This window comes from Bos javanicus, chromosome 11, assembly GCF_032452875.1.
Source record: "Bos javanicus breed banteng chromosome 11, ARS-OSU_banteng_1.0, whole genome shotgun sequence".
NCBI lineage: Eukaryota > Metazoa > Chordata > Mammalia > Artiodactyla > Bovidae > Bos > Bos javanicus.
In genome coordinates, this window is record NC_083878.1 from 34754374 (window position 1) to 34766404 (window position 12031).

The 12031-nt window shown below is 36.3% G+C and overlaps 1 pseudogene; it reads right to left on the minus strand.

Annotated features, from left to right (window-relative positions):
- Window positions 1–313: 313 nt before the first annotated feature.
- On the minus strand, window positions 314–8823 carry LOC133256582 (tigger transposable element-derived protein 1-like; annotated as a pseudogene).
- Between the last annotated feature and the right edge of the window lie 3208 nt (window positions 8824–12031).

Genomic DNA, 12031 nt, shown 5'->3' on the forward strand with positions numbered 1-12031 from the left:
ATAACTTTTTTCAAGTTTCTTAAGTTAGAGAGTCATGAGTTTGTATTATGTACGCTTAGTTTTGTTAGCCTGTACAGGCATACCTCAGAGATATTGCAGATTTCATTTTAGACTATCACAATAAAGCAAATATCACAATCAAGTGAGTCAAACAAATCTGGTTTCCCAGTGCATGTAAAAGTTATATTTATACTACACTGTAGTCTCTTAAGTGTACAATGGCATTATGTCTAAAAAAAAAAAAAAAAGCAATATATATACTATAATTAAAAAACAATTTATTGCTAAAAAATGCTAGCAATCATTTGAACTTTCAGCAAGACAATTTTTTTTTTTTTTTTTTTGCTGGTAGATGGTCTTTCTTCAGTGTTGATGGCTGTGGACTGATCCGTAAGGTGGTTTTCAAAGGCTGGGGCAGTTACGGCAATTTACTAAAATAAGACCACAATGAAATTTGACTCATAGATTGATTCTTTCTTTCACAGATGATTTCTCTGTAGCATGCAATACTATTTGATAGCATTTTTCCCACAATAGAACTTCTTTCAAAATTAAAGTCAATCCTCAAACTCTACCACTGCTTTATTAACTTAGTTTATGTATATCTAAAGCTTCATTGTCTTATTAACAATCTTCAAAGTATCTTCACCAGGAGTAGTTTCCATCTCAAAAATCTGTTTTCTTTGCTCATCCATAAGAATCAACTCCTTATCAGTTAAAGTTTTATGATGAGTTAAGATTAGTTCTCTTGCTGTTTCCACCACACGTACAATTGCTTCCTCCACTGCAGTCTTGAACCCCTCAAAGTCATCCATGACGGTTGGAGTCCACTTCTTCCAAACTCCTGTTAATGTTGTTATTTCAGTTTCATCCCACGAGTCACACATGTTCTTAATGATATCTCATCAGAGGACCCACTCTATGAAAGCTGCTGCTGCTAAGTCACTTCAGTCATGTCCAACTCTGTGTGACCCCATAGACGGCCCCATCCCCGTCCCTGGGATTCTCCAGGCAAGAACACTGGAGTGGGTTGCCATTTCCTTCTCCAATGCATGAAAGTGAAAAGTGAAAGTGAAGTCGCTCAGTCGTGTCCGACTCTTCAGGACGCCATGGACTGCAGCCTACCAGGCTCCTCCATCCATGGGACTTTCCAGGCAAGAGTACTGGCGTGGGGAGCCATGGCCTTCTCCGTAGCTGGAGACTTACAAAAATTCATTTCTTAAATAATAAGACTTGATAGTCAAAATTACTCCTTGATCCATAGTCTGCAGAATGGATGTTGTGTTAGAAAGCATGAAAACAACATGAATCTCACTTACATCTCCTTCAGAGTTCTTGGGTGACCAGGTGCATTATCAATTATTGTTATTGTTCAGTCACTAAGTCATGTACTGTATGCGACCCCTTGGACTGCAGCACGCCAAGCTTTCTTGCCCTTCACTATCCCTTGGAGTTTGTTCAGATTCAAGTTCATTGATTTGGTGATGCTATCTAACCAATTCATCTTCTGCCACCCCCTCCTCCTTTTGCCTTCAATATTTCCCAGCATCAGAGTCTTTTCCAATGAGTTTTTTTTTTTTTTTTTTGCATCAGGTGGCCAAAGTATTATCAATAAGCAAAAATACTTTGAAAGAACTTTTTTTCTGGATAGGTCTCCACAGTGGGCTTAAAATATTTAGTAAAATGTCATAAACAGATGTGCTGTCATCCAATCTTTGTTATTCCACTTGTTAGAGTACAGAAGAGTGGATTTAGCCAAATTTTTAAGGTTGTAGGATTTTTTGAATGGTAAATGAGCTTCCACTTAAAGTCATCAGATCCATTAGCCCCTAACCAGAGTCAGCTTTGAAACGTTAAAGACAGGCATTGACTTTTCCTCTCTAACTATGAAAGTCCTAGATGGCATCTTCTTCCAATAGAAGGCTGTTTTATCTACATTGAAAATCTGCTGTTTAGGTAGACAGCATAATTACTTTTCTTAGCTAGATCGTTTGGATAACTTACTGCAGCTTCTATATCAGCATTTGCTGCTTCACATTTTGCTTTTTTGTTATGGAGATGTCTTTGTCCCTTAACCTCATAAACCAGTCTCTACCAGCTTCCACACCTCATTCAGCCTTGCTGAAGATTGTTCATACATGCTCAGCCATGTCCAACTCTTTGCAACCCCATGGACTGTAGTCCACCAGGCTTCCCTGTTCATGGAATTTTTCAGGCCAAAACCATGGACTCAGTTTCCATTTCCTACTCTAGGGGATCTTCCCGACCCAGGGATGGAAGCTATGTTTCTTCCACCTCCTGCATTGGCAGGTGGATCTTTTTTTTTTTTTTTTACCACAGCTCTACCTGGGAAGTCTGAAGTCCGTTGTTGAAGATTAGGCTTAGACTTAAAGAAATGCTGCAGGTGGTTTGCGGAAAAGGAAATGGCAACCCACTCCAGTTACTCTTGCCTGGAAAACCCCATGGACAGAGGAGCCTGGTAGGCTACAGTCCATGGGGTTGTGAAGAGTTGGGCATAACTGAGACTTTACTTTCACTTTTCACTCTTATGCATTGGAGAAGGAAATGGCAACCCACTCCAGTATTCTTGCCTGGAGAATCCCAGGGACAGAGGAGCCTGGTGGGCTTCTGTCTATGGAGTCGCACAGGGTCAGACACAACTGAAGCGACTTAGCAGCAGCAGCAGCTGGTTTGATCTATGAAGATTGCTAAAACTTCCTCTATATCAACAGTAGGGCTGTTTCACTTTCTTATTATTCATGTGTTTACTGGAATAGTACTGTTAATTCTGTTCAAGAACTTTTCCTTTGCATCCACAACTTAGTTAACCTGTTGGTTCAAGAGAACTAGCTTTTTGCCTGCTGTAGTTTTTGAAATGTGCACCCCAATAAGCTTACTCACTTCTGGCTTTTGATTTAAAGTGACAGACATGCAACTCTTCCTTTACCTCCCTTCCTTCCTTCCCACTATAGGATTCAATATTGTTGTTCTCAGGGAATAGGAAGGCCCAAGGAGAGGGAGAGATAGGGGAGCAGCCAGTCAGTGGAACAGTCAGAACATACACAGCATTTATGGATTAAGTTCACTGTCTTATATGGGTTCAGTTCTTCTTACCCCAAAACATTACAGTGATAACATCAAAGATCACTGATCAGAGATCAGTATAACAAATATAATAATAATGAAAAGGTTTGAAACATCACTAGAATTACCAAAATGTGACACAAAGTGAGATAATGCTGTTGGGAAAATGGCATCAATAAACTTACTCAAAATACGGTTGCTACAACCTTCAATTTCTAAAATATACGATATCTACCTGACAATAAAATGAAATATGCCTGTATATCATCATGATGCTGTGTTAAAGCTTGGATTTCAGAGAAAAAGGACACTTTACCAATTAATGTGATGTCTTTGAATAGCCTCTCTCAGTTCTGCATGGAGTCCATTGATAAAGTTGACAACCAAAGCATATTCCCTGTGGTTATCTAGAGTTAGACCTAAACAAGATTTCTAGATAAGCATCTAACAGCTTTTCTAAGCATCTAACAGCTTTTCTCCAATTTCCTTATTTTTGTTATAGGCCTCAGGGGTATTTTGATTTCTCTGTAAATCTTCATTAAGTTTGACTGATTTTGATTTTTCAAACCATAAAGAGGTGTCTCCAGAATCTAAAAGGAGTTGAGTCAACTGATAGAGATCTGAGGGTCCCTAGAGTATGCCCCTAAGATTGACCTCAAGTGTGTAGGAATTTTTTCTCTGTTTCTACATGATCAGGAAAATCTTCCATTTTCGCATACAGGCTAGATTGAAGCAAATGTTAAAAAATAATCTGCTGGAGAGGAAGTAATTTGATCCCTGTAGTTTCTTGTCTTTGGAATCTTAACATTGGAGGAGCAAGAATAAAGTCCCAGGACACTATGGGGAACTGAGAAGCTAGCAAGTCTGGGATGGGGTCCAGGGATAGAGAATAAATACAAATGAGACACGAACAAGGTTGTAGGAGAGACTGGGACAAACAGAAGAGCAGAAGAGAAAGGAGTGGGAAATGTTGAAAACAAGGCTTTCTTAGAGCTAGGGGTAAAAGGAATAGCATAGGAAGAAAACAAGTATCCTCAAGAGATTGAGTAGCACAGCTTTCAATAATATAAATTGAGATTGTTGAAGGCTTTGACTGGCATTTGACTTGAGGGTAGTTTTTGGCTTCTTCATATCAAAGAAAAAGGAAGCAGACCATTATTTAAAGCATATTCTAGACAGCCAGGATTCAATAGCTCCCTAAAGGTGGACTAAATGAGGGAGGCTTTCAAGCCCCAGAGTGGCTTTGCAACTCCAAGTTATCCTTAGTAAAACTGCCATTTTTGAAGGTATTGAGCAAAATCAGTGCCACAGTGGTCGAGCAGATAATGAGCTGAAATTAATCTATCCTCAATCTCAGTAGATTAAAAGTTATCCACGGGGTAACAGGATCAAGTAGAGAAAGGAGGAAAGTAATAATAAATCAGTTTTATGCACAGTTTTCGTTTGGTAGTCAGAGTCCCTCTTGCAACCTTTCTGGAGGAGCTGAAAGCTCCAATCTGTTTAACCCCTGAGAAAGGAATCAGGAAAAGCAGAGAGGCATCATAAAATGGCTGAAAATTTCCCTCTAGAGAGTCAAGTTGTAAATTCTCACTGAAAAAGAACCAAGAAGACTTCTGTCCAGTAAGATTCTCACTGAAACAAAAAAGAGCCATGAGAAGTCTTGCTCAAATAGAGAAGGATAGAAAGAAGTCAGTTTAATAGAATTAAAGCATCCCAACTATGCTAATACAGAAAAATGTCCAGAACACTGGATTAGGAGTTGCAACTCACCAGAGTCTCCTAGCCATGAAGGACACAGAGGTCTGAGATGTCAGCAAGAACACCAGGGTAAAGACTGCAGGGTGTAAGCAGTGGTCAGCTCTCCACCCATATTGTGACACCAGAAGCTGTCAAATTAAAAACAAACCCAGATTTAGAGAGAGGTTTTATTCAGAAGAAATACTACGGTAATAGGGAGAATGCTCCAATCTCAGAAATATCTCATCTCACAGTCAAACAGGAAAAACTCTGGTTTTTAGGATAAAGGAAGGGCAAGCAAAGATTCTTAGACTCTTAAGGGGAAGCTGGATAGATAAAGGGAAGTGACCAATGAGTCTACTAAAGGAAAAGGTCTTGCCTTAAACAGTTGATTCCCAGTAGAAGCTGAGAGGAGGGACACATTCCACTTTCTTGGAACTTTCTTATACTTGAGAATATGAAAATTCAATGACCTGGAGGAAGGAGAGAAGCCTGACTAAATTTGGTCAGGACAAACAGAAGGTAAGATATGACAATTGCAAACATTTGATGGTCTCTATAAACATTTCTCCTTTGTTTATGTGTGAGAGGCTCTCTAGAGCAAGGGTCAGAAAACAATTTTTGTTTTGTTTTGGTAAAAAAGAAGATAGTAAATAATTTAAAGTTTGTGGCCACATGGTCTCAGTTGCAACTCTGCCATTACAGCTTGAAAGCATCTACAGACCTGTTTAAGAAAGGGGGTGGAATGTGCTGTAACGTTACTTCATTCACAAAACAGGAGTTTGGCCAGACATGGCCCTTGACCATATTTTGCCAACCCATGCTATGGTGTCATGTCAGTTAGGAATTGAATTTCCTTTTTTTTTTTTTTAATTAATTTTATTTTATTTTTAAACTTTACATAATTGTATTAGTTTTGCCAAATATCAAAATGAATCCACCACATATACATGAATTTCCTGAAATGTGAGCAAAAAACACAAATAATAGCTACTTAAACACCCTTCCTGGTAACATCAACTTAAGGCCACATCTATCTGCAAGGGAGTTTGAGGGATATAGGTATTGAGCAAAGCATATACCTCCTAAATACATTTCTATTTGTGATTTAGAAACAAATATAAGCAATTTCTCATTTGAATTTATTTATTTTGCATTTTGTAATACATCTTTGGTGAGAGGTATAACAATGGGAGCCTACTATATGAAAGTTGATTAAAACTTCATAATTATCTGTATTAATTTAACTGGTTTATATAAAACTAATCTATAATAAAGCTTATCTTAAAATAGAAACATAAAATGTTCATAAAAGTCTTTTATTTTGCTGTATTCATTATAGCATTTGACATGGAGTCTGAGAGAACGGGAGTTGATTTAATGGTTTTTAAAAAGCACTGGTCTTCCTCTAAATCACGATGATCAAAGATAAGTAGGCCTTAACCATAAAGGGAGTTTCAAATCCTGAAGATTTTGCTCAAAATGTTTGAACTGAGGCTGTAAGCATTTATAAACTGCCTTTCAAATATTTTTGGACTGAGAGAACATTTAAAGGTTCCATGGAATCATAATTCAGGGCATGAAAGGGCAACATATGTCTGTTTTCCTCACCAAGAATAAGCTGTTTGGAATTTCATAGGTTCATCTCCTAAAGCCATCTTTTTTGCTCATTTACACATTTCTGCATGGAGACAATTCATTCTTTGGATTTGAAAGTCTCTTATTCTTAACTAGTTTAGCCATTTGTATTCTAGTCAGTGTTAGAATGTGAGAAATCCCCCTTGAGCACTCCTCTAGTCTTTTCAAGGCCAATCTTATCTTTACAAACATTTCTTGATCTGCTTTATCATCCTACACTGGAGAAGATGAATTTGATTTTTTTTTCTTTTTAGTTAAACATTGTGCTTGGTTTAAAATAGCACACTGAGATAATGCTATACTGTTTAATCTTCTGTTCTTTTTACATTCTTTTATTTCTTGAGTCCTTACTCATTTTAATTTGTATTGCTGCATTGCCTCTCTTTGACTTTGTCATATATCTCTTTATTAAAAATATTTAGAGTTTAGAACTTCCATACCTGTGATTGAGAAGATTATTTTTAGACTAACAAAAAATGATTCAGTAATTACCAGCAACTACCCCCCACCCCGGCTTTAACAGTTATATCTGTTTCATTTTGTGATTTTGATGGTAGATTCATTTCTTTCAGGGCATCCCTGGTGACATAGACCATAAACACTCATTTTTTTACTCCTAATATTTAAAACCATTCTTTGTCTCATTGTCATCAATGACCTTATTTTAATAAAAAATATATATTATTCATCAGGGGGCAATCAGAAGAATTAATTTTTACCCTTATTCTGTATAGGCTGTAAACCCCTTCCTCTGGCCTTTAGTCTTAACTAAAATTAAATAACTAAATGTGGAACATTAAGCTGCAGTATTTAATATGTGTTCATGCTATCTTGATTTGTCTTGCCCAATTTTCTTCAGTTTCTGTAGAGTTTGTTTTAAATGCTGTAGAATGTCTCAGTGACATTTCTAGAGTTTCATATTTTCATTTTCATTATATTCCCCTTCAAGGACTGCAAAACAGAAAACTGTACTTATCAGTCAGCTAATCTTTTTAATGTCCTATTGTATTTTCACTTATTAACACGATTTGGTTTCTACGTGATGTCATCAAACAATAGTATGTTAATGTGTTTAAACAGTTGGCTGATATAATCCATAAGTTCTCCATAATATATCTGCTCACATCTCATTTGTATTTCCATTTTCTTATACCTAAGGAATAACATATCTGAGGGAAATAGAAAGAAAAGTCAGGAACAAGTAGCAAACATTTAGTTGGATTTCAAAGATTATTAATGTTCCAGTTTGAGTATTTTTATGAAACACTTGCTGTAAACTAAAAATTGTTAGCAAATTTGATCTCTGGTTCCTCTGCCTTTTCTAAATCCAGTTTGAACATCTGGAAGTTCATGGTTCACGTACTGCTGAAGTCTGGCTTGGAGAATTTTGAGCATTACTTTCATAGTGTGTGAGATAAGTACAATTATGCGGTAGCTTGAACATTCTTTAGCATTACCTTTCTTTGGTATTGGAATGAAAACTGACCTTTTCCAGTCTTGTCGCCACCGCTGAGTTTCCAAATTTCATGAAGGGGGAGTTCAATACAATCAAGCACTCATTTTACAGAAGGTTACTAGTCACAAGGATCTGATGTCATCATGAAGGGATTTAGTGCTTTTCTAGGTACAAGGAGATATAAGAAATGGAATCATGAAATCAGTTCCTATAAATATCCAGCTATCTAAAGACCTGTCCCACCAGATTCCCTGGAGCACAAAGTGCCTTACTCCACCCTGAACTCCTTCAGGGGGCATTGAAGGTTAACAGCTGCAGAGACAGATGGCAAATGCCCTTATAGCTTGATTTCTGGCAATGTTCTTGGCAAATGCCAATTTATGGTTGACACCTGTAAATGGGAGTATTACAATTACATGCTTATTGAACAATATGCATTTCTTCATACACCTTGGAATGTATAGAATGCAGCCTTGATAACTGTTGTTTTGAATCTTCAAAGATACCTGATTCTTTGGAAATTTGAAATAAATTTCCATGGATTTCAGGATCAGTGTGATATTCTAGTTAATGTACTTTTTAAAGTCATTTTCAAATAAAGAAGCTCATAATTTTTCTTTCTCTTCATCTTATGCAGTTTCTATTCTTCACAAAGATACATTTCAATAAATTGTTTGGCTAATACTTTCTCATCATGATTACTGGCTACTGTTATTCAGTCTTTGCATATACTTACTGTGTAATACATTCTTTAGTTTTGCCTCTTCTCTTCTATATTCAGATATCTTCTTGACTGAAAAAATACTTTCCAGCCTACCCCAATGACCCCTACCTCCACGGTTAGCAAACTGTTTCACTCTAGCTAGCTTTTTACATACTTTGATATTCCAAGGATAGAAATCTCTCATATCTTACCTGTTTAGTCTCCCATAATTCTCAATAAAATTCATCAAAACATTAATTTTGTAATTCAAGACTACATTGCCAAAAAGATGTAATCTAGTTGGGACAGAAGATGTAAACTAAACAATTAGTGTAGCAATATATAATCTATGGTAAATTACATACTATAGAATGTAAACAATATAAAGGTAAATACAAATTTAAAAAGAAAAAAGAGAAAGGGATACCCCCCTTCCCTAGAGCATTTATTTTAGAAAACTTACAATTGTAAGTTCTTTTCTGTCTTTTTGAACTGTAGGTAAATCTTTTTTTTTTTTTTCCACATGTCTTTCTTTTTTTTTTTTTTTATTCTCCCAATTTTATTTTTTTTTTAAACTTTACATAATTGTATTAGTTTTGCCAAATATCAAAATGAATCCGGTAAATCTTTTGAAAAGCAAACTAAACCTCTTGCCAGCTTTAAGACCAGGAATATTTTTCTCAAGAACTTGGAAACCACCTCTTTGAAATGTCATTTTGGAGAAAGAGCCCATATGTCCCAGTTTCTATGAGGAGTAGGAACCTATCTTCAGTAGGCCTCTCCTCTAATAACAATCTGAGAAGTTCATTTTTCTTTTTAATAAAGTCAATTAACTAATGCATATGATCACTCCAGTTATCAAGTGATTTTAGGATGAACTATATGTGACCAATGTTGCTGTCAAGTTCTTCTACGTGAAGACTAGTTATTGTTTATCTTGAAAATATGTATGTAATAAGTTGTAGCTGCTAAAGTTATAAAACGGTGAAACTTTTGTCTCTGTGATCTTTTTAGCAGATCGCCTATGGTATAGGTCATATTCTGGTTTAATGCTTGCATGCTCAGTCACTTCAGTCATGCCCAACTCTTTTTGACCCCATGGACTCCCCGTGGAGCCCTCCAGGTCCCTCTGTCCATGGGGATTCTCCAGGCAAGGATACTGGAGGAGGTTGCCATTTCCTACTCCAGGGAATCTTCCCAACCTACGGATTGAACCCATGTCTCTTAAGTTTCTTGCATTGGCAGGTGGGTTCTTTACCACGAGCACCACCTGGGCTTACTTGATAATAAAACTGTTTTCTTTGTTAACTACCTTTAAGGAGAGGTTTTCTGGGGTAACAGAAGATTTTGTTTCTAATTTTATTTTCCAAACCATCAGGAGTTATTAATATAATACAAGTCAGAAATACAAAATTAACTTGAAAAAGAAGATTTCTCTCATATATATACAACCTTACCTCATTTTATTGTGCTTTGCTTTACTATGCTTTGTAGATACTGTATTTTTTTGTCTTCTCTCTCTCCTTTTTTTTTTTTTTTTAATCAGTTGATGTTTTGTGGCAACCCTGCACCAAGCAGTTCTTTTGGCATGGTTTTTCTTCCACAGCAATTGTTTGTACCTGTGTCTGTGTCCCATTTTGGTAATTCTCACAATATTTCAACTTTTTCATTATTATGTTTGTTATGGTGATCTGTGGCCAATGATATTTGATGTTACTATTTCAAAAAGGTGATTAATACTCAATGAAGCCTCAAATGACAGCATTCTTACCAATAAAGTGTTTTTAATTAAGGTATGTGCATTGGTTTTTAGATATAATGCCATTTGTACACTTAATAGGTTACAGTGTAGTATAAACATGACTTGCATATACACTGAAAAACCTAAAATTAATGTAACTTGCTTTATCGTGATACTTGCTATTTGTGGTGGTTTGGAGCCAAACCCACAATATCTCCAAGGTATGCCTGTATAAGTTTATAAATGCAGAAAGATACTGATACATGCATGTATAATGATACCAATACATACAGACACTTATGTAAGAAAAAGAGATTTTTCTTTTGTTTCTTGTACTTGTAAGGGGATCATGTTTGTACTCACTACTTAGATATCATGAAAATTAAAGAAATAATGTATGCAAAGTGTTAAACACAATGAATGCTATTTTTCCTGTAAGTGCATAACATTGTTATGAGTTGCAGCAGGGCAGGGCCATCAACATTGCAAGATTTCTTAGAGTCAAGAGGAACAAAATTTCCCCCTTACTTCCCACAAGGTCCAGGTCAAGTAAGCAACCCTTACTGAAAATCTGGTTTCTTGAGACTACACAATGAAGATGAGAAAACTAACTACTCAAGGATGAACATCACATGAGATGTATAGAAATTCCTTTATGAATACTGTTCTCTTATGCAATGGGAAAGGGAAAGAATAAGGAAAAACAGACAATGGGAAAATAAAAGAAATATACTAAACAGGAGTCCAGAAGACGAACAACAGACTGTTTTGTTTGTATAGGAGAAACATACTCTCTGAAGTTTTATTTTTAAAATGGTGCCATTTCCATCAACATAGATGCACTTAGAGATTATTATACTAAGTAAATTAAATCAGAAAGAGAAAGACAAATACCATGTATCACTTATATGTGAAATCTTAAATATGGCACAAATGTACCTATCTACAAAATAGAACCCCTTATTGGCAAATTCAGACTTAAACTGAAGAAACTAGGGAAAACCACTAGACCATTCAGGTATGACCTAAATCAAATACCTTATGATTATATGGTGGAAGTGAGAAATAAATTTAAGGGACCAGATCTGATAGACAGAGTGCCTGGTGAACTATGGACGAAGGTGTGTGACATTGTACAGGAGACAGGGGTCAAGACCATTCCCAAGAAAAAGAAATTCAAAAAAGCAAAAGGGCTGTCTGAGCAGACCTTACAAATAGCTGACAAAAGAAAAGAAACTAAAGGCAAAGGAGGAAAGGACAGATATACCCATTTGAACGCAGAGTTCCAAAGAATAGCAAGGAGAGATAAGACAACCTTCCTCAGTGATCAGTGCAAAGAAATAGAGGAAAACAATAGAATGGGAAAGACTAGAGATCTCTTCAAGAAAATTAGAGATACCAAGGGGACATTTCATGCAAAGATGGGCTCAATAAAGGACAGAAATGGTATGGACCTAACAGAAGCAGAAGATATTAAGAAGAGGTGGCAAGAATACACAGAAGAACTGTACAAAAAGATCTTCATGATCCAGATAATCACAATGGTGTGATCACTCACCTATAACCAGACATCCTGAAATGCAAAGTCAAGTGGGCCTTAGGAAGCATCACTACGAACAAAGCTAGTGGAGGTGATGGAATTCCAATTGAGCTATTTCAAATCCTGAAAGAT